This window comes from Peromyscus californicus, unplaced genomic scaffold (assembly GCF_007827085.1).
Source record: "Peromyscus californicus insignis strain IS unplaced genomic scaffold, ASM782708v3 Scaffold_8__1_contigs__length_139910024, whole genome shotgun sequence".
NCBI lineage: Eukaryota > Metazoa > Chordata > Mammalia > Rodentia > Cricetidae > Peromyscus > Peromyscus californicus.
In genome coordinates this window covers 117975669-117994550 of record NW_026294606.1, presented here as the reverse complement: position 1 = coordinate 117994550, position 18882 = coordinate 117975669, and positions in this window count along the sequence as shown.

Sequence of the window (18882 nt, the reverse complement as noted above, 5' to 3'; positions counted from 1 at the left end):
CCTGAACTTTGGGGATGAGATGCACAATGTAATTTCCAATTGACCCCCAGAAGAGCAGAAATACTATCAGTGGCCATGGGTATAAAGACTAGCTTGTTATCTGACCCGATGGACAATAGTAATCCAGAGCTGGACATTATCTCAGTTAAAAGTTACTTAGCTATATTCTAAGCAGTCTTGGTGGAAAAGCTCTCTATCCATTCAAATAACCTATCCACAAAACAAGCAAATGCCTGTATCCATATTGTCCTGGCCTGACTTCTGCAAAATCTACTTCTCTGACTCTGCCTGCTCCTAAACCTTGTTGCCTAATCCCTGGGGGTGGCATCAGACCTGAGGAAGCATTTGTTTGATGACAGGCTTGACATCTGGAAATAATTTCTCGAATCATCTGGTCCATTCTTCTGAAAAAGAATCTTTTCACCATAAGTTCAGTTAGTCTGGTTTTTCTCAGGTGAGTCCCTTCATGGAGTTGATGAGTCAAGTGTCCCCCAAAGCTGTGGAACAACTGTCCTTTCATCAGTTTGTTTAAGACAACCATAGGTGGACAGGGGCATCTTCTGTATCCAGGTTCTCTGCTTCTTTAAGGTCCTCTTCTGAGTGATCTGGCTTATTAGCAGGAGGGAATTTGAGGTGGAAGGCTTTTTTTTTTTTTTACTGCGTTTAAGGCAGTCTCTCTGGCCACCTTGTCAGCCATTATATTTCCAGTTGCCTCTATGAATCTTCTTCATGGTGACCAGGACAGTATATGATAGCCACAGGTCTTGTGGCTGAAATTGTAGCTCACAGGTCCAAGATCCCTGTCTTATTTTTGATATCATTTCCCCCTGTTCTTAAGAGGCCTCTCTCCATATGGATAGTCCATGCTCATGTGCAGTGGGAAAGGCATATCTACCGTCAGCATGTATTTATTTATAGTCTTCCTCTTCCCAATAAGAGAGGCTCAGTGAGTACACCAAATTCTCCTGTCTGAGATGAAGTCCCTGGGGGAAAGATCTCTGTCCAAAGGGTGTGATCCAGAGTCACTTCACCTGCCTGAGGATTCCTTGTTCTTCCCTAGATGAAACTGGTACCACCAGAAACCATGGGAAGTGACCAAGACTGATTGATTACATGGGACATCTGTCATGTCTGGCTTCAGTTCCTGAAGTGTAGTGTTGACCTGGAAGCAGTCAAATTGGATGGCAGCATCATTGGTTCTGGCAGTAAGGTGCCTAGATTCAGGGCAGCTGTTCGATGAAATGTGATTCTGGGCTGGTCTAGAAAACAGGTCTGACAACAGGAGAGTTTGTCATCCATTGGTCTGGAGTCCTCCTCAAGAGAGGTTCACCTCATGTGGGGCCATCATCAAGAGATCTTATCCCAGAGTCAGTTTCTTCACTCCCTTTTTAGGAGAACCATGGTGGCTATAGCCCCAAGACATACTGGTTATCCTGCTGCTACTGACTCCAATTTCCTTAGAGAGGTAGGCAACGGGACATTACCAGGGTCTTAGTTTTTGTGTTAGCATCCCCGGCAATGCCTTTACTCTCATCCACAAATAGGTAGAATCACATGGCCATGTCAGATAGGGCTGATGTTGAAGCCAAAACCAGAGGCTACTTTAACTCTCAAAGGTCTCCTGCAATGTTGGAGACCAGCTCAAGGCTTCCTCAGTACCCCAAGTAGAATGTATAATGGCTTGGCCAACTCAGCAATCGTGAGTATGCAGACCCAGCAATAATCTACATCCCAAGGAACATCTACAGTTATCTTTGTGTCTGAGGATTTGGGATCTGAGTAAATGCCTGGATTCTGTGAGGGGAAAGCAATCTCTTCCCTTCCTGCCGTTCATCCTCAGGTATGTAGTCTTAGGGGTGCCGAGCTGAGCCCTTATTGTAGAGACCCAATATCCCTGTAGTTGCAGTTTTTCCACTAGTCACTCTGGTATGGAGGCCATCCTCAGATTCTGCTGCCAGAAGGAAGTCATCCATGTATTGTAGGAACATGGCATTTTCAGTCTTGGACCTGAATGCTTGCACATCTCTGTGGAGGGCTTCATCAAGCAGTGTTGAGAATTTTTAAAACCTGGAGGCAATCTAGTCCATTTCAATTGACCATTTGGCTCTTTTCCATATTTTTCCATTAAAAGGCAACTATCAATTGACTTGATTAAGCAAAGAGAAATAAGGAAGAAATCATCCTTCAGATCTAGCACTGTAAACCTGCATATCAGGGTGGAAGAGGTAGAAAGGGGGTGAACTCAAGAGTCTATGTGCATTAGGATCTGTTGGATGAATATCCTGTCCTCTCTTGTTCATCTACTGCAGGTCTTGTACTAGCCTATAATTCCCTCCTGTTCTTGGTTTTTAGACAGGCAGAAATAGAGGATTCCAAGGGAAGTGGCAAGAGACTGATGTGCCAGTTTCACGAAGCCTGTTAATATGTTCTTTGATTCCATGTTTTGCTTCCCAAGTCATAGGGTATTGCTTTACCTAGAGAGGAGTAGCATTGCTTTTCAGTTCCACTTTGACAGGTGTTTGGAGGGATGCTAGTCCTGGTGGGTTTGCTTCAGCACAGAAAGAAAGACATTTTTAGTAAGTCTGAATCTTAATCCAGAAGAGGTTTGTTTAGTAGGATATACTCTTCCTCTAGTGGCATGGTTAGCAGAATATTATCTATTAATTGGGGATGTTTTAAATCTAATAAAACCTCATCCTTTCAAAATGTGTTTCTGTCCATAGTTTGTGGTGGAGATCACTTCCAGGAGAGGGCATTTTCAGAGAAGAGTGGGTGGCTGTCCCCCTTTGCATTATCTACAGATTTTGGGTGGTCCAGGAGCAGATCTGTGAACTGGTAGCTCCTTATATTATCATTTCTCACTTATTGGCTTGCTGTCCATCTTAGAACCGAGCAGGTGGCTCCCATGTCCTCCAGATAGTTAACGGGAGCACTCACACACACTATCAAAGTAATCCTGGGATCTGGGGGTGGCAGAGCCCAGATCTCATCAGTCTGTCCATAGCTGGAACACAGATGCAGACCTGTGTTCTCTGTTCAGGCATTCATTTTTCAAGAGGTCCATTTCCTAGCAGAGTGCACATCAGCTACATCGTGGGCTTTTGTCTTTCCAATGGCCTGTCTCCTTGCACTGTGCATATTGGTTTTTCCTCAAAAGCGTTCACTTTTATGTCCTCTTCCCTCATTCTTTGCCCTTCGCTTGCAGATCCTCAAAGCCAGGATCTTTCTGGTTGGTAGGTGGCCACCATAACCTTAGCTGGTTTCCTAGTCTGTCCATCCTCTCGAGTATTTTTCTTATGGTTTACCTGGGAAACAATCTCAACTAACTCTGACAATACTTTTCTTTCAACCCCTTCTATTTTCTGAATTTACTTCCTAATTTCTATCTGGTGCTGACTGGGAAAAAAAAAGTCAAGTGAATAAATAGCCTCCAGATCATTTGGAGTGTAAGTCTGAAAGGCCTCAAGGAGGCACTTCAGAAAGGCAAATGGGAGTCATCTGAACCCTGAGTTTTCTGGCTTACCTCAGGTAAATTTGTGGGCTATCTGGGTGTTGCCTGGAGACCCCCCTACCAGAGTCTGGCAAAAGTGGTTGAGAGACTCCCTACCTCATCAGAACTTAGGTCCCAATCCAACTGTTTGGCAGGGAAAACTTCTTTGATAATCACAGGCTCAGTTGTTGATTTCCCTTCATTTCCAATGACCTGTTTCTGGGCTTGCTGTTGAATTCTTTTCTTCTCCTAGGTTATGAAGAGGGTTTGAAGTAGCTGCTGACAGTATGACCAAGTTAGCTTGTGTTTGTAAACCATCATTTCTTGTAGAGAAATCAAGCTTTGGGGGCTTTCCTGGGAAAGGGAGGTTTTTGAGATTTCCAATTATATAGATAACTACATAGTAGTGAAAGGAACATGTATCATAAATGACTGGTGACTTTCTCTCATTCCCTCCCTTTCCCTCTGGGTTGCCCCCCATGGGAAGGCTTCTGTCAACAGAATAATGGCTGGATTAAGGGACCAAGGTAAAGCATGTTGGGGATATTCAAGGGAAATTTATCCTGTTGCTATCTATCTGGGGGAGTGAGAAATGACTGGGGAAGTGAGAAGGGCCATTGGATTGTTTCACTTTGTGGCTCTACTACTGGTGCACCAGGTGGCAGCCATTTTTCTACTCAAGCAGAACTGATAAGACCGTGGGCCAGACATTGCCCTACCTTTTGATTTTATTTATTTCTTCTGAAATTAAAGGATCTCATTGTGGGGGAATTTGGCTGGTACTTCCTTATCAAGGATGGGGAATCCTCTACCAGGAATATCCAGGCCAGAATGTAGGACAGTATGTTTAAATGCCCTCGTTAACTAAAATCTACCTGGTGTGCCCTCTAAATAAGAGAAAGGTTAAAGGAGCCTTCATCTGGATAGCCTACATGGTACAAAGGCTAATCAAAGGAACAAAAAGTAACTGGTTTTCTAACATAGATCTGTTCTCCAGACTCCTGAGTTTTTCTCTGGTAGTCTTAAAAGTGAGATTTCATCATGTTCAGAGGGGTCTCCTGAGTGAAAACTTTTGACCCATCATTTCAAATTTTTCAAAAACAATAAGTAACACACAAAACAGCAAAGCAAAGCAGAAAAGAAACATCAGACACTACAACTTGAAGACCACACCCTTCTTCCACATTGTCTTCCAGACCCAACCTAGAGTGCCCAGAGTCCTCAGAGCCCTCAGAGTTAGGAAATAATGCTGCTTTTAGCTTTCCTACAACTATCAGGACTACATGCTAGTACAGACAGATCATTGCCTCGACCTCCAGAGGCTTCCAGATGCCTCTTTTTACAATTTCTGCAGTTAAAATCTTGCCGATGGCTCCTGCAAACACTTGCCCTCCCAGATTCCTTGACTTCCACACCAGGAACTCAACAGTGGCATCCACAAAACTGGGCCTCTCTGATCTTTGTTTTGGCCCCAGGATGTAAGCCCTCAAGGACTGAATACTTGTCTGTGAGGTTAGGCTTTGGGTAATTGCCATGAGTCCCCCAATGACTAGGCCTTGCCATTCCATAAGGCCCTTGCCTGAGAGTTTCTGGGGAACCAAGTCCAGTCAGAAAAAACCTGGCAGCTACTGTCTGAATGCCAAGATCTCACTGGGGTCTCAAAATGTTTTAGGTTTGGGATCATTCAAATATTCACCAGTGTGACGCAAGTTTTGTAAATTAGTGGCTTTTTATGAAAATGAGATCATCTAGGACCTAACCAGAGAGAGTTTGTAGGTAAGTCCCTGGCTATTCTTAGCCCAAGGATTTTAAAAGTGAAGACTGAACTGGAGACATAGCTTAGCAGTTAAAAGCATTGTCTGCTCTTCCAATGGACCCAGGTTCAATTCCTTGCACCCACATAGCAGCTTATATCTGTCTGTAACTCCAGTTCCAGGGAATTTTCTAACTTCACACAGATATACATGCAGACAAAACACCAAGGAACATTAAATAAAAATAAATTATTTTTTTAAAAATGAAAAAAACCACAAAGACAAAATTTGGTGGAGCCATATTTTCTCATATGCTGCCTGAGTGTTGGCAAAGATTGACTTTGTAACAGATGTCTAGCAGAGGACTCAGCCATCCAAGCAAGCAAGCATTTCACACCAAAGCAGAACTTAGCTGTTAGCTTGTTTAATCTTGTGACAAATTACCTTGTAGGAATAGCTGAAGCAATAAAATAAAATAAAATAAAATGTTGCAACAGGCAGAGTTTTTAAGATCACAAGAAAAGGATCTATTTTCAATAAAAGACAGCAACAAAAGGAAAAGAAAGAAAGAAAAGAAAGAAAGAAAGAAAGAAAGAAAGAAAGAAAGAAAGAAAGAGAAAAATTGTAACTCTATGTACAATCTTCTGTTCAGCAGACGGGAAAAGACATGGATAAGTCTGTCTAAGGATACATTTTTCCTAGACTTCCACTTCAGAAAAATGAAAAGAAGTGAATCAACTGTTCTTCCCAATATTTTCTCCCTTCCTGGAGTCAGAGCTATACTTCTGCACCCTTGAGCTCTGAATCACCTTGGGTTTCCTTCAGCCTCTGGGACAGGCACAGACCAACAGGAACTCCAGGGATGGAAAACAGCTTTGAGACCCTTGGCCTGGAGGTTGGTGTACACAATCTCAACTCACCATAAAATGTTACCATGAAGTATGAAACTGCATCAAAACCAGCTATGAAACCTGGAAGCCCATAGCCAGGGCAATAGCTGAGGCACACAGCAGCCTAGCACCATTGCGTGGCTACAATGCCAAGGAAAACTATCTTTGAGATACTGGCTCTAAGGTTCAGTATGATTTGAAAATGTGGGGGTCTACAGGAGCTCATTGTATCCTGGAGTCCCACTTGTCCCCAACAGAAAAATGCAGTGTCTGAAGTTCATGGAGTTTTCTACACTAGAACTGGTCAAATGCCACTTTAAAAGCAAGGTTAGATTGATAGATTCACCAGCTGAAAAGTATTCATTGATGCTGTGAAAAAAACAGCAAAGCCCACTGATAAAGAGGAAGTCTGAGTTCTTCACCCAGTGGTTCCTGGGTGAAAACCAACATGTCCAGTGTGGATAAGACATCTCCTTTTGGATACAGTGATCCCTCAGCCATCAAGAGGACAACACAAGAGCACCCACTGAGAGTCCTGCTGACAGGCACATTGATGTGGAAATCAGAAAGTTTTACCACAGCAGACAGCCAGCACCTAAGCAGAGCAATCCAAGTAGTCATTCTACATGGCAACCTCACCAGAAGCATAGAATCACGAATCCTGAAAATCCAGGAAAAGTTTGAAAAAGGAAATACTAGGAAGAGAGACTCATCTATAGGTAGTCTGAAGAGCCAGCCAAGGTTTAGAAGAGGTTGAAACAGGAACAGGATGAAACAGAGATTAGGTCTGAAGAGTCTGGCAGGGGTCAGATATGGAAACCCCAGGAAGAGTTTTGGTTACAGCTAAAGCAGCAAGCATGGGCCAAAGGCCATCAGGAAGAAGCTGTGATGAGGTGACATTGTGCATGGTGTCACAAGCTCACCTACTGAAACACAGGGGAATGTGTTCAGAAACACCACAAGGAAAGGTAACGAAGGTTGTTGGAACACCTTCTAACTGGTGATCATGTAGACTCTGACCCTCGCAGAGCTCACACAAGCCCTGTGGACACCTATAAGAAGAACAAAGACTGTGTGGCAGTTTCTATTTAAGTCAAATAATCTGCCTGTCCTGTCACAAGAGAATGTCACTAGTGAGTCAAAAGTGAAAAGGAGAGTTAAGAGGATTAAATTTGGATACATAGCAGAGCATCGGAATAATCCTAGAAAATGACCAGAAGAGGACACCACCCACAGACAGACATTCTGGGAGGAACCAATATCCCAATCTGCATAGACAGTGTCAGCAATGGCATGCTATACTACCACATCTTGTATGTATACCTGAGGACAAAGAAAAGGCCCTTGAGGAACAAGAGATGGGCAGAGGACACAGGAGAGCCATGACGTCATAGCAAATCTACATGCTCCCAAGAGTGGCATGGCAGTCTGAAACCAAAATGACCACAGTTGGCAGCCCAGACCCCAAACTTCCCCATGACCTTAGTGGAAACATGGACATCAACAAAGACCCCAGTTGTGGTAGGACCACAGACTCAGACATAGCCTTAGGCCGCATGAGAGTGAATGTGGAATGTTACAGGGAGGAGAGGAAAGGGATGTAAGTATATGTTAATTGGAACTAGATTAATTTCTCAAAAGGAGTGAGTACCACAGGAGCAAGCGATGTTCCTCCTCCAAATGATGTTCCACTCTGTTGTGGAGCAAGACAGCAAGCAGAGGTCCTTCATAGTCTCTGGTTCAACTCCTGATTTCAGGATCCTGACTTGGTTTCACTGGATGATGGAATGTCACCTGTAACCCAAATAAAAGCTCTCCTTCTCCAGGTGCTTTTGGTCAGTGTATGATCACAGAAACAGAGAAACGAGTTAAGACATCTTGCTTCTCTATACATCCAGTCATTGACACACAAAAAGAAGCATTACACCATATAGAAAACATGAGTTGTTACAAGACTGGGAAAGAGAGGAAGGCACACTGAATAGGTCTTATTTCCATCCTCTCTCTCTCTCTCTCTCTCTCTCTCTCTCTCTCTCTCTCTCTCTCTCTCTCTCTCTGTGTGTGTGTGTGTGTGTGTGTGTGTGTGTGTGTGTGTGTGTGTCTCATATCATATGAAAGCCCTCAAGATGAAAGCTAAGCCATATTTCCTTTGGGACAAGTGTAGGGTAAAAGGGGCACTCAAAGAAACTCACCCTTACTCTGAAACCAGAGACCATAAAAGAAACCCACCCTGGCTCTGAAACAAGAGCCAGTGAATGAAACACCGCCTGGCTTAGAAACCAGAGCTAGTAAAAGAAACACACCCTGGCCCTGAAATCAAGCCAGTGAAAGAAACACTTTAGCTTTGAAACCAGAACCAAAGAAACACACCCTGACCCTGAAACCAGAACCAAAGAAACACACTTTATCCCTAGAATCGGAACCACTGAAGGAAATACGCCCTGGCCCTGAATCTGAGCCAAAAGGCTAAAAAGGGCCACTGAAAGAAACACAATCTAGCCCTGAAACCAGAGGCAACTCTGCCTCTGACCAACCATACTGACCAATCACTGAGCAGGAAAGCCAACCAATCCCAGAGCAGAAAATCTTATCCCTGAAGAAACTAGGCCCCTAAGAAGCCCTCTATAAGCCCCTTTACCTGCTCAGCTGTGGGCTGTCCTTTTCCACCCTGGCAGAGGCGGCCACTCTCCTGATTCCTCCTTCCCAAATGAATCTCTTTCTTAAGAGAGTTTGGGTGAAGGTCTTCTTTTGTCATCACGGAGCAGAACATTTGCTGAGATGTTTCCTTGGCTGGGCCTGGGCAGAAAAATAACAACTTGTCACAGGAGCCAGAGGAGATTGCCACATTTCTGCAGGGGTTTCCCCTTTAACAAAGTGAAGCAGGAGAAGTAACATCTTGGGCCAGAGCTGAGAATAAATAGATACCTCTGTTGTAAAGTTCCCTTATGGGAGCAGAGCAGAAGAAGAAACAGATACCTCTGCTGGGAAGCCCCTTCAAGGTAGGGCAGGGTGGAGCAGAGCTCAGCTGTAACAGCTCTCTCAAAGAAGAGCTGGATTGCTGCATCTTGCATGAAGACCTTCCCCCATCACATCCCAGCTTCAGGTACAGCCTGACTTCATGACAAGTCAGGATACCTTTCTCCTTTCACAGTTGTAGGGATAACCTGACTTCCTGACAAATCAGGATACCTATACCATTCCCTCCAGAGCTGTCCCTTCACAGTTCCTGGTATAGTCTGATTTCCTGACAAGTCAGGACACATTTCCCTCCAGAATTGCAACACTTGGAACAAATACTGTTTAGAGAGCTATTTCCTTTCTCCTATACCTCTGAGCACTATGACAATATGAACCATTGCAATTGAGTTGTAACAAAACTACTCTCTGGGCTTCCTGTAGTGGTGTAGATATAATCTCAGCTCTCTGGGGTAGAGGTAATTGTGTAATGTGGGGTCAGTCAGCAATGCATATGAACACTTTCTCTTAAAATAAAGACTCAGAGCCTTCCGCATCCAAAAACACATTCCCTCTGTTGTGGTGACTTCATGGGGCCTTCCAATCCCTAAAGTAGGAGTTCCCTTGGAATTTATTACAACAGTATTTATATATCTCCTGCAGAAACTGACCTAGTATAGCTGGTATAGCTCTATGTTTGTATACTTGACTTACTTACTCAAAGAAACTATAGCATTCTAAACATTTTTGTTAGTTTTCAAGGAAACAAGTATGCTGGATTCTCTCTTTTATTTTTATTTTTTGATTTTTCAAGACAGGGCATCTCTGTGTATCTGTGGCTGCTCTGAAACTTGCTTTGTAGACCAGGCTGGCCTCAAACTCACGGAGATCCACCTGCCTCTGCCTCCTGAGTGCTGGGATTAAAGGCGTGCACCACCACTGCCCAGTTCTGTTTTTCTTTTAGACTTTTTTCTCTTTTCTCATGCGGCCAAGGGCAGCCTTGAACTCCAGATCTTCCTGCTTCCTCCTCCCAAGTGCTGAGATTAAAGGTGTGTGCCACCAACTGCCTGGCTTCTAGGTTAACTAGTGGCTAGCTCTGCCCTCTGACCCCCAGGCAAACTTGATTTGTCAGAATACCTTCTACACCATACTCGAAGTTTCTTTAATTGAGAATTAACTTTAGAACATCCCCTATTTTCTGGAGAATAAATCTGTTATTGGCTGAAAATGACTGTTTTAAAAGCTGAGAAAGTAAAATACAGATTTTAAAAATAAGAATTTATCAGTATGAATATATAAACTTTAACCAAAACTGAGAACACTTTTTAAATTCCCTAGTTTTGGTATCAGGCAGACTCAGAACTTTGGATTCATGATTTCATTCTAGTATAGGACAGAGGCTGAGATATATTGTTAATTTACATATGCATATTTAGTGTAAGCCTCTGTGTGTGTGTGTGTGTGTGTGTGTGTGTGTGTGTGTGTGTGCAAGTGTGCACATAATAGCCCACAAGAGGAGGTTAGATGAAGGCTCACAAGAGTAATTTCTTCTCCTTCTACTTAGGTCTCCAGAGATCAAACTCAGGTCATCAGGCTTAGCAGCAAGTACTAGACCCGAGTTAGGCTGAAGGACACGGTGTGAGACCTGAGAAAGGCAGTGTGGGGTTAGAGCCTAGCCTGAGTGAAGCTTTCTGGCTGTGGAGGGTTATGAGGCAGGACCTGAGTAAGGCTGGAGAGTGGGGCCTGAGTGATGCTTTATGCCTAGAAGCTGTCCAACACTGGGACTTAGAGCTAAGTCATGACTCTGGCCCAGCCTCTCTTGATGAAGTTTTTCATCAGCCTCCTTGGCCAATCCTGAGCTCAGGTCCCCAGGCTGTTTCTTATGGTGCAGAGAATCCACAGGCTGGAGCAAAGCTGACATTGGTTAAGCTAATAAAAAAAGGGCAAAAGCATGCAAAAGCAAAGTAAAATGTACTGTATTAACATTAAGTTTGCTACACAGTATAGTTACCACTGTTGAAGGAAGGCATCTTAACATTATTCAAATTTAGTATTTCTTTTTTCCTTTCCAATAGACAACCTTTGTGCAAATGCACCCTTTCTTGTGTTGCTCATCTGATTTATTGGTAAGTAAAAAGTATAGTACATTAACATCATTGTAACTATCGAAACACATACACCACCTGGACTTTGCTCAGTCTGTGTAATAAACAGTTCTTGATGCTCATGTGCAATATGGCTGCTGTCCTTAAAGCCAAACAAGCTCCTGAAAAGCTGAACACAGACACAGTATTTGGTTGATCAAATTTGATCACCAGGTAGGAGTATATTACAATGCTAGGAACACTGATATTCAATAAGATTCGATCTAATCAATAAGTATGTCTTAGTTACTGTTCTACTACTATGATGAAAGAACATGACTAATGCAACTTTTAAAGGAAGCATGATGAAACTAGTCCTTTGAAACTGTAAGCAAGCCCCCATCATGGTGGGTAAAGGGTGGCAGACAGGCGGGCAGGCATGGCATTGGAGTAGCAACTGAGCTCACATCTGATCCACAGGTAACAGAGAGAGAGAGAGAGAGAGAGAGAGAGAGAGAGAGAGAGAGAGAGAGAGAGAGGGGAAGGGAGAGGGAGAGGGAGAGAGACTGGGCCTGGTTTGAGCTTTTGAAATCTCAAAGCCCACCCCCACTGACTCATGTCCATCAACAAGGCCACACTTTCTACTCCTTCACAAACAGTTTCACCAGCCAGGAACCAAGTATTGAAACAAATAAAGAAATCATTGCTTTTTTTCTCAGGGACCAGTTTTGACATGTAGAAGAGTTCTTGAGGGGAGGAGTGAGGAATGAGGCAGTATTATATTATATAGAAATATATAATATATAGAAATTGTGTGCCATTATATAGAAATACATGCCCAGATACGAGAAAGACAGAGACAAAGGATAGCTTGGGGAGGGCCCTGGGTCAACACCCAGTCACCCTGACTTTATTTATAATGGACCTTTTATACATCAGCAAGGGGAACAGCAAAAGACCTCTCCCTTCCAAGGTCGGGGTATAAAGTACCAACAAGTGTAGACCCTTCTAAACACCTGGTACCCAAGCCCTTGGCCAAATCATCCTATTATGCAGCCCTGTTGTGCAAAGCAAGCTCAGACTTTCTGAGGCATCTTACTAGGATGTCTCTGTGGGCCCCCACACATGTTCATTCAAACCACCTCAAACACATTATAAATATAAATACATTCCAGATTTGAAAGTGGCCAGGAGGAAGCAGAGCAATGCAGAGGGTCGGAGCTGGGTTCCCAGCCTGTAATGTCCCCTGAATGTCACCGTCTTTCAGAAGGACATGGTCTGCTCCAAACCATCTCCAGAACTCTTCCTCATTGTATTTCAGTCAGGGAAGTTAGTCAGGTACATGGACTCATTGTGGTGGCTCCAATTATTTTCACAAAAAATGGTAAGCAAAATGTGTGTGCACATTGACAAGGCTGTTCCTCTTGGTATTAAAGGCCACCATGTGAAGCTGCTCTCTGAGCACTGTGGCCCCTTGAAATGATGTGGACAAGGAGGAAAAAATTAAAAACCCCAGCACAGATAAGTTAATGATTTGGGTTTTTTTGTTCTTTTTTGATGTTGTTGTTGTTCAACCATGAATCCTTTATTGAGTAAATTCTCAGTGGTGAGTTTTCTGCCCTCATCTGCTTTGTGAGGAACCAGCAAACACCATCACTCATCAAAGGAGATGGACCCTGATTTTAGTCTAGAGGAGGTTATAGTTAATTATACAATTATATATTTGTCACGAAGTCTCTCTACATCATATAAATGACTGAGTTGGTTAAAATAAATGTTTAAAGTACCTACCAGCTATAAACTTTTAGCTCCTAATTGAAACAGCTGTTATTCTCCATTCCAGGTTATATGGGAACAATGAAGGAGATTCCATGATCATGTTAGGAGCACGAGCAATTTTTAACTCCCCACTAAAGCCCACAGCATGACATAGAGTCATAACATCTTTTTTTCTCCACAACATCAGGAACTCTTTTATTTGATTTGATTTTGTTTTGTTTTCTTTAACTTAATTTTTTTTACTTTACATACCAACCACAGTTCCCCCTCCCTTCCTTTTTCCTGCTCCCTCCATACCTTCCCCCCATCTCACCCCCATCCACTCTTCAGAGGGGGTAAGGCCTTTCTTGGGGAGTAACAAAGTCTGGCATACCACGTTGAAGCAGGATCAAGGCTCTCCCCACTGCATCAAGGCTGAGCAAAAAAAAAAAAAAAAAAAAAAAAAACCCACAAAGTTATCCCATTTTAAATTAGTGTTCCCTTACCTTCCATCTGATACTGAAATGTACTTTGTGTATCTCAGGTTGCAGAGTTTCAAGGAAAAACAGATTTTCCTGCTCCTTCCTATACATGACCATGGAGAGGAAAGTGGGGTTAGGGTGGGGTTCCCTTCCTAGGAGATGCTGCAAAGAATAACCAATTTGTGTTATTCAAATCATTATGTCTCACTGATGTCACCATATTGAACATCTCTTATTGCTCCAGGTTTTCACTTAGGTGGCTCCCAGATCCATTCTCTACAGAATTACCTAGATAACACAGTGTGATCCTCGGGTAATCCCCAAAAGCTACTATTAGCCAACTCAATCTCTTCACTGCTCACTTATTAGAGATGATAACAATGGATAACTGTTGGGAATTTCATACTCTTATACAGCAGGTTTACTCACTATAGAAAAAATTAAAAGCAAAGCTAATTCCATCCATATTGAATAATTTATGAAGCCATTAATATGAATTTTCGTGACATCATGAATTAGAGTCAAAGACACTGAAACTTAGAAAATCTTAATCCTTCATAGATAAAAACAAACACACCCCAGAGACAAATAGGAGTCCTATTTGGCATAGTCCATGGCATAATATAGCAGATGGCAATTAACAGTTCAGATGTATAATTCTCTGATGGAGGAATCTCATCAAGCAAGACTTATGAGGCCATAGACTCTGAATATTGTTTGCTTCTGTCTGAATTACACATGTGCAAAAACAGCTGTGGAATCTCCCCGCTGCCTGTGCTGTAGTGTGTCTATATCGTGATTACATCTCAATCTCATGGGCATTAATTCTGTGAACTGTGTAAAAGATGACCCCTCATTAAGCTGTATTGTCCATTTGATACCTATAATGATAGCTTCACAGAGTTTGATGAATAAATATGAATGCAAAGAAATACTGCACAAGTCAGGAATTGTAGTTCCTGAGAAGTGTTTATATTTAGAGCTCAGACTGACATAAGAAAACAGTTGCATCTCCCCAGCCTAAGGCAGCTGATTGAGTGCTTCAAAGTGACTTTGGGTTAAAACCAGGTGCCTTGTTAATGGATTTTTAGGTAAATATTCCCTATCTTAGTTCACAAGGACATAATGAGCTACCTGGATAGGTCATAAATGCAAAGACAGCCCAATTATTACTAGCTGGCAAGTGATTTAGTCCTTGTAACCATTCCTGACCTCAATTTGTAAAAATACATTCTGACTAGTCAAGGCCACAGAAAATAACTTGACTCTAGCCTATAATGAGGTCTACAGGTGTTCTTAGGTAATCTGAAGTAGAAAAATATATTTCAAGATTTTAAAATGCTTTTATTGTCATTGTGCTATTGGAGAATGCCCTAGTGAGCTCATATTAAGAAAATTAAGGCAAACCTGACTTCCTACCAAAGCATTTACAACAAGGCTCTCTTTCTGTAAACACTATTAGAAAGCCTGGCATTTCTGCTCATCACAAAATGTTAGATAACGTAATGACTGATTCTTTATTTGCAGTTGCAGCTGCATTTTACAGCCAATTAGGAAGCTGAGACTTATTACTTGTGTGTATGGGGATTACTCTGTGTATCGCTTACTGAAATGTGACCTTAAAATGTAACTCTATATTCAGCATGAAAGGGGCTATTGAATATGTATATATATATTTACATACACACACACACACACACACACACACACACACACACACACACACACACACACACATCTGTAAGAACAAAGAGAAGTTTAAGCCAACATGAGAAAATAGGCAGGAAAACCAACATGAGAAAAGAGATCAACATGAGAGAAAAGAGACATCTGCCATCAGAACGTGTGTGTTCGTTTCCTACCCCTCAGATAGAACAAGTTTAGTTTCGCGACTCTGGGCATTCTCTTTGAGCCCTGGTACAGCCTGGTGCTGGTTCCCTGGACTGTGATACCTATTCAGCTTGAATCATGCAACTAAATACACTTAGAGCCTCACAGGTTTTTAAACGGCACTTTATAACCAGAGACTGATGACAGCCCCAGGTAGTTTTGTTCTCAAAAGCTTTTCAGGCAGCTGCAGAGATAAAAATCTGAGGTCTTAAGTTATTTTGTCAGAGCAAAATACTGTCCCAGGATTTCCGAGGTAAACATAATTGATATCAGGGAATTGAGATGTAGCAAGAAAGAACACTATCCTCAGACTGTTGAGCTCTAAATTGGAAGGTGAAAAAAAAAATCACCTAAAATGGAAATGGTTCTGAATCATCCATTCCCCTTCGCACACATCCTGGATTCACACATATGACTTGAATCATTGGGAACAGACCTAACGAGTCCAAGGAAGCCATGTTTTTCCTTCACAAACTGAAATGGTGGTCTTCTTTTGTTTAGCAGCAGCTCATGTAGCTAGCTTGAATTAAAGAAGTAGGTTATTCCAAAATCACAAATCTAAATCCTGGCCAGGTGCCCTGCACACTGCTCCAAGAGTCTGGAGGGAGCCCAGAACTGGTGTCCCAGGCACTCCTTCCTGTGGCCCCATGTCTACTTGCTTGCTGCCATGTTTCCCACCATGAGGATAATGGACTAAACTTCTAAAACTTTAAGCCAGCCCCAAATAATAATAAATGTTTTCCTTTAAAAAGTTTGCCTGGTCATGGCAATCCATCCCATAAATAGAAACCCAAGCTAAGACAGAATATCTATACACAAGTATATAAGGAATTTATGAGAGTGGCTTACAAGCTGTGATCTGAACATTCCAACAACAGCTGTCTCCCAATAAAGTTCAAGAATCTAATAGCTGTTTGGTTTACAAAGCTGGATATCTCAGCTGCTCTTCCGTATATTCTAGAATCTTGAAGAAGTAAGCTCTCACACTAGTGAAGGAACGAACTTGCCAGTGAGAGTGAGGGCAAGCAGGCAAAGAGCAAAAGCTTCCTTCTTTCCTGCCCTTTGTATAGGCTGCCAGCAGAAGGGCTGGCCCAGATTTAGGGGAGTCTTCATACCTCAACCGATCCAATCAAGAAAAATCACTTATGTGACGACCCAGAATAGTTATGAAAGCTACACAGTGAAACTGTCTCAAAAGTGAGAAACTGGAAGGAATGGTAGTTTTATATTGACTGTGGTTTTCAGACTTTGGACCTTTAGAGAAAGTCCTTAGCTGCAGTCCCTTTGTTTGAACCTTGGATGTTTTGTGTTTTGTTCTTGTCTCTTTGAATAATGGAAGTCATAATGGGACAGGCAGAGACTGTTGTCTACTTTAACATATTTTAAATGTTTTATTTCATGTATATGGGTGTTTTGCTGCATGTATGTCTGTGCATCACATGGTGCCAACAGAAGCCAGGAGATACCAATTCCCCTGGAATTTGGGAGCCACCAGGTAGGTCCTGGGAATTGAACCTGGATCTTCAGAAAGAGCAGCAAGTGCTCTTAACCACTGAGCCATCTCTCTAGTACCATTGGCTATTTTCATGATGAATATATTTATATATAAGAAAAGTAAATGGGCCTGAAGATCTTTCACACAAATGGTACAAGACACTAAAAGATGGGGGGAGGGGAAACCTGGAGCTACGAGTTACACCATGCCTATCTTATATGAATGTCTTATCCCTCCCTCATTTTTTCATAATTCTGTGTTGTATTTCTAATATTCAGTGCTCAATCAATGAATAAGCCATTCTATATTTCATTAGAGACCAGGCGTGTGGGAGCAGGATTGCTAGGGTAAAAGTGTTTGCCAGCCAAGCCTATGAACCTGAGCTCTACCCCTGGTGTCCATAGTGGATGAAGACACTCACTTCCTAAATGTTGTCCTCTTGCCTCCACAAACACATTCACATGCACACACACTCAATGAAAATTTAAAATGTAAAAACTTAAATCTGAAGTAGGCATTGAGTTGCTGTGAGCTATCCACCTGAGAAAACTACTCAGGCAGACATGGGTGTAAAATAACAGAAAGCCTTTATTAGCTGGCTGGCTACCATACTGGGTATTTGGGATCCCACTGCAGCCCCAAGCCTTTGTCAGGGTGAGCTTTTAAGAACAAAAACCATATCCTCGGTTGACGTATTTCAGTTAACAAGAACAGTCAGACAGAAGTGGAACTAGAGAAGCCAAAAAAACAAGTTTGGTATATTTGCAGCCTTTCCCAAGTCTATGGGTTCTGACAGATCAGGCCTTTGCTTTTGGTTTGGTAACTGGTGCTATATATTTGCCGAGTATGATGGCTAAATGTCACCTCCATCAGGATGTCAGTTGTTTTACGGTCTGGGGCCTACGAAGCTCTGGGGTCCTGTTACAGCACTGGATGATTTTCTCTAAATCTAGGCTAATGTAAGTGTTCTGTTGTGATTTAAGTCATGCCAGGTTTAGAGATAATGCCTATAAGGTGAGGTGTACTGAAAACACCTTAGACTTACAGTATTTCATGTTACGATGGACTTATCATGATGCAGTTTTATCCAAAGCCAATAACAGTTTTAATCTGATATTTGTATAACTAATGTGAAATGATCAAATCAAATTACAAACCACTTCCCAGAGAGCATATAAAATCATTCTCTTAGGAAATTTCAAGCATACAGTACAGCATTATTCATTAAAATTACCATGAATAATACCTTTCTAGTAGACTTTCATCTGTATAATTTGCCAACTTGACCATCATCTCTTTTTGTTTGTACTTCAAACCTGGACAGCCATCATTATGTTCTCCATATCCAGGAGCCTGAGCTTTGAAGATCACTATAAGTGAGATAGTATAACTGTAAGCCCCTCTAGCCACAGAAGTGGCCAGGCCCCACCACCAAGAACCTCTAACTGCCAAGTTCTACCCACAGAATACTCTAACTGCCTTAACTGCTAAAACTGTCCCCACCCTACAGAGTAAAAAGCCCAATCTCTGGACATGAAATCCCACCAATCTCCACCCTGGAAAGCTCCACCCTAAAAAGTTCCACCCCCTTCCCAAGAAGCTCTATATAAGCCCTGTATCCCGTTCATTTGCTGCTGTTTATCACCTAAGCAGAGGCAGCCATCCTCCTGGTTTTTTTCCTCCCAATAAATCTCTTGTGTGAGATTTGTTGTGCAGTGAGACTATGTCGTGTTCCTTGGCTCTTGACTGCCAGGATATCTTTCCATTTAGCTGTAATGCTTACAACAACATTTATCAAGCTTATGACATTTAGCATACTATCTCCATGTTTAGCCATAATTTTTCTTTGCAAGAAAAATCTTCTGTTGTGTGCACATATCATATACTATGGCTAATCTTGGTTGTCAAATTGGTCTCATCTAGAATCAACCAAAACTTAAGCAGCTAGTCACACATGTGCATGTGTGTATGTGTGTGTGTGTGTTTTAACAGACCTTTATTTGTATATATTTTTTAAAAAGTTTTTTTGTGATTATAATCTAATTACAACTTTTCTCCCCCCCCCCATTCCTCAAAACACATTT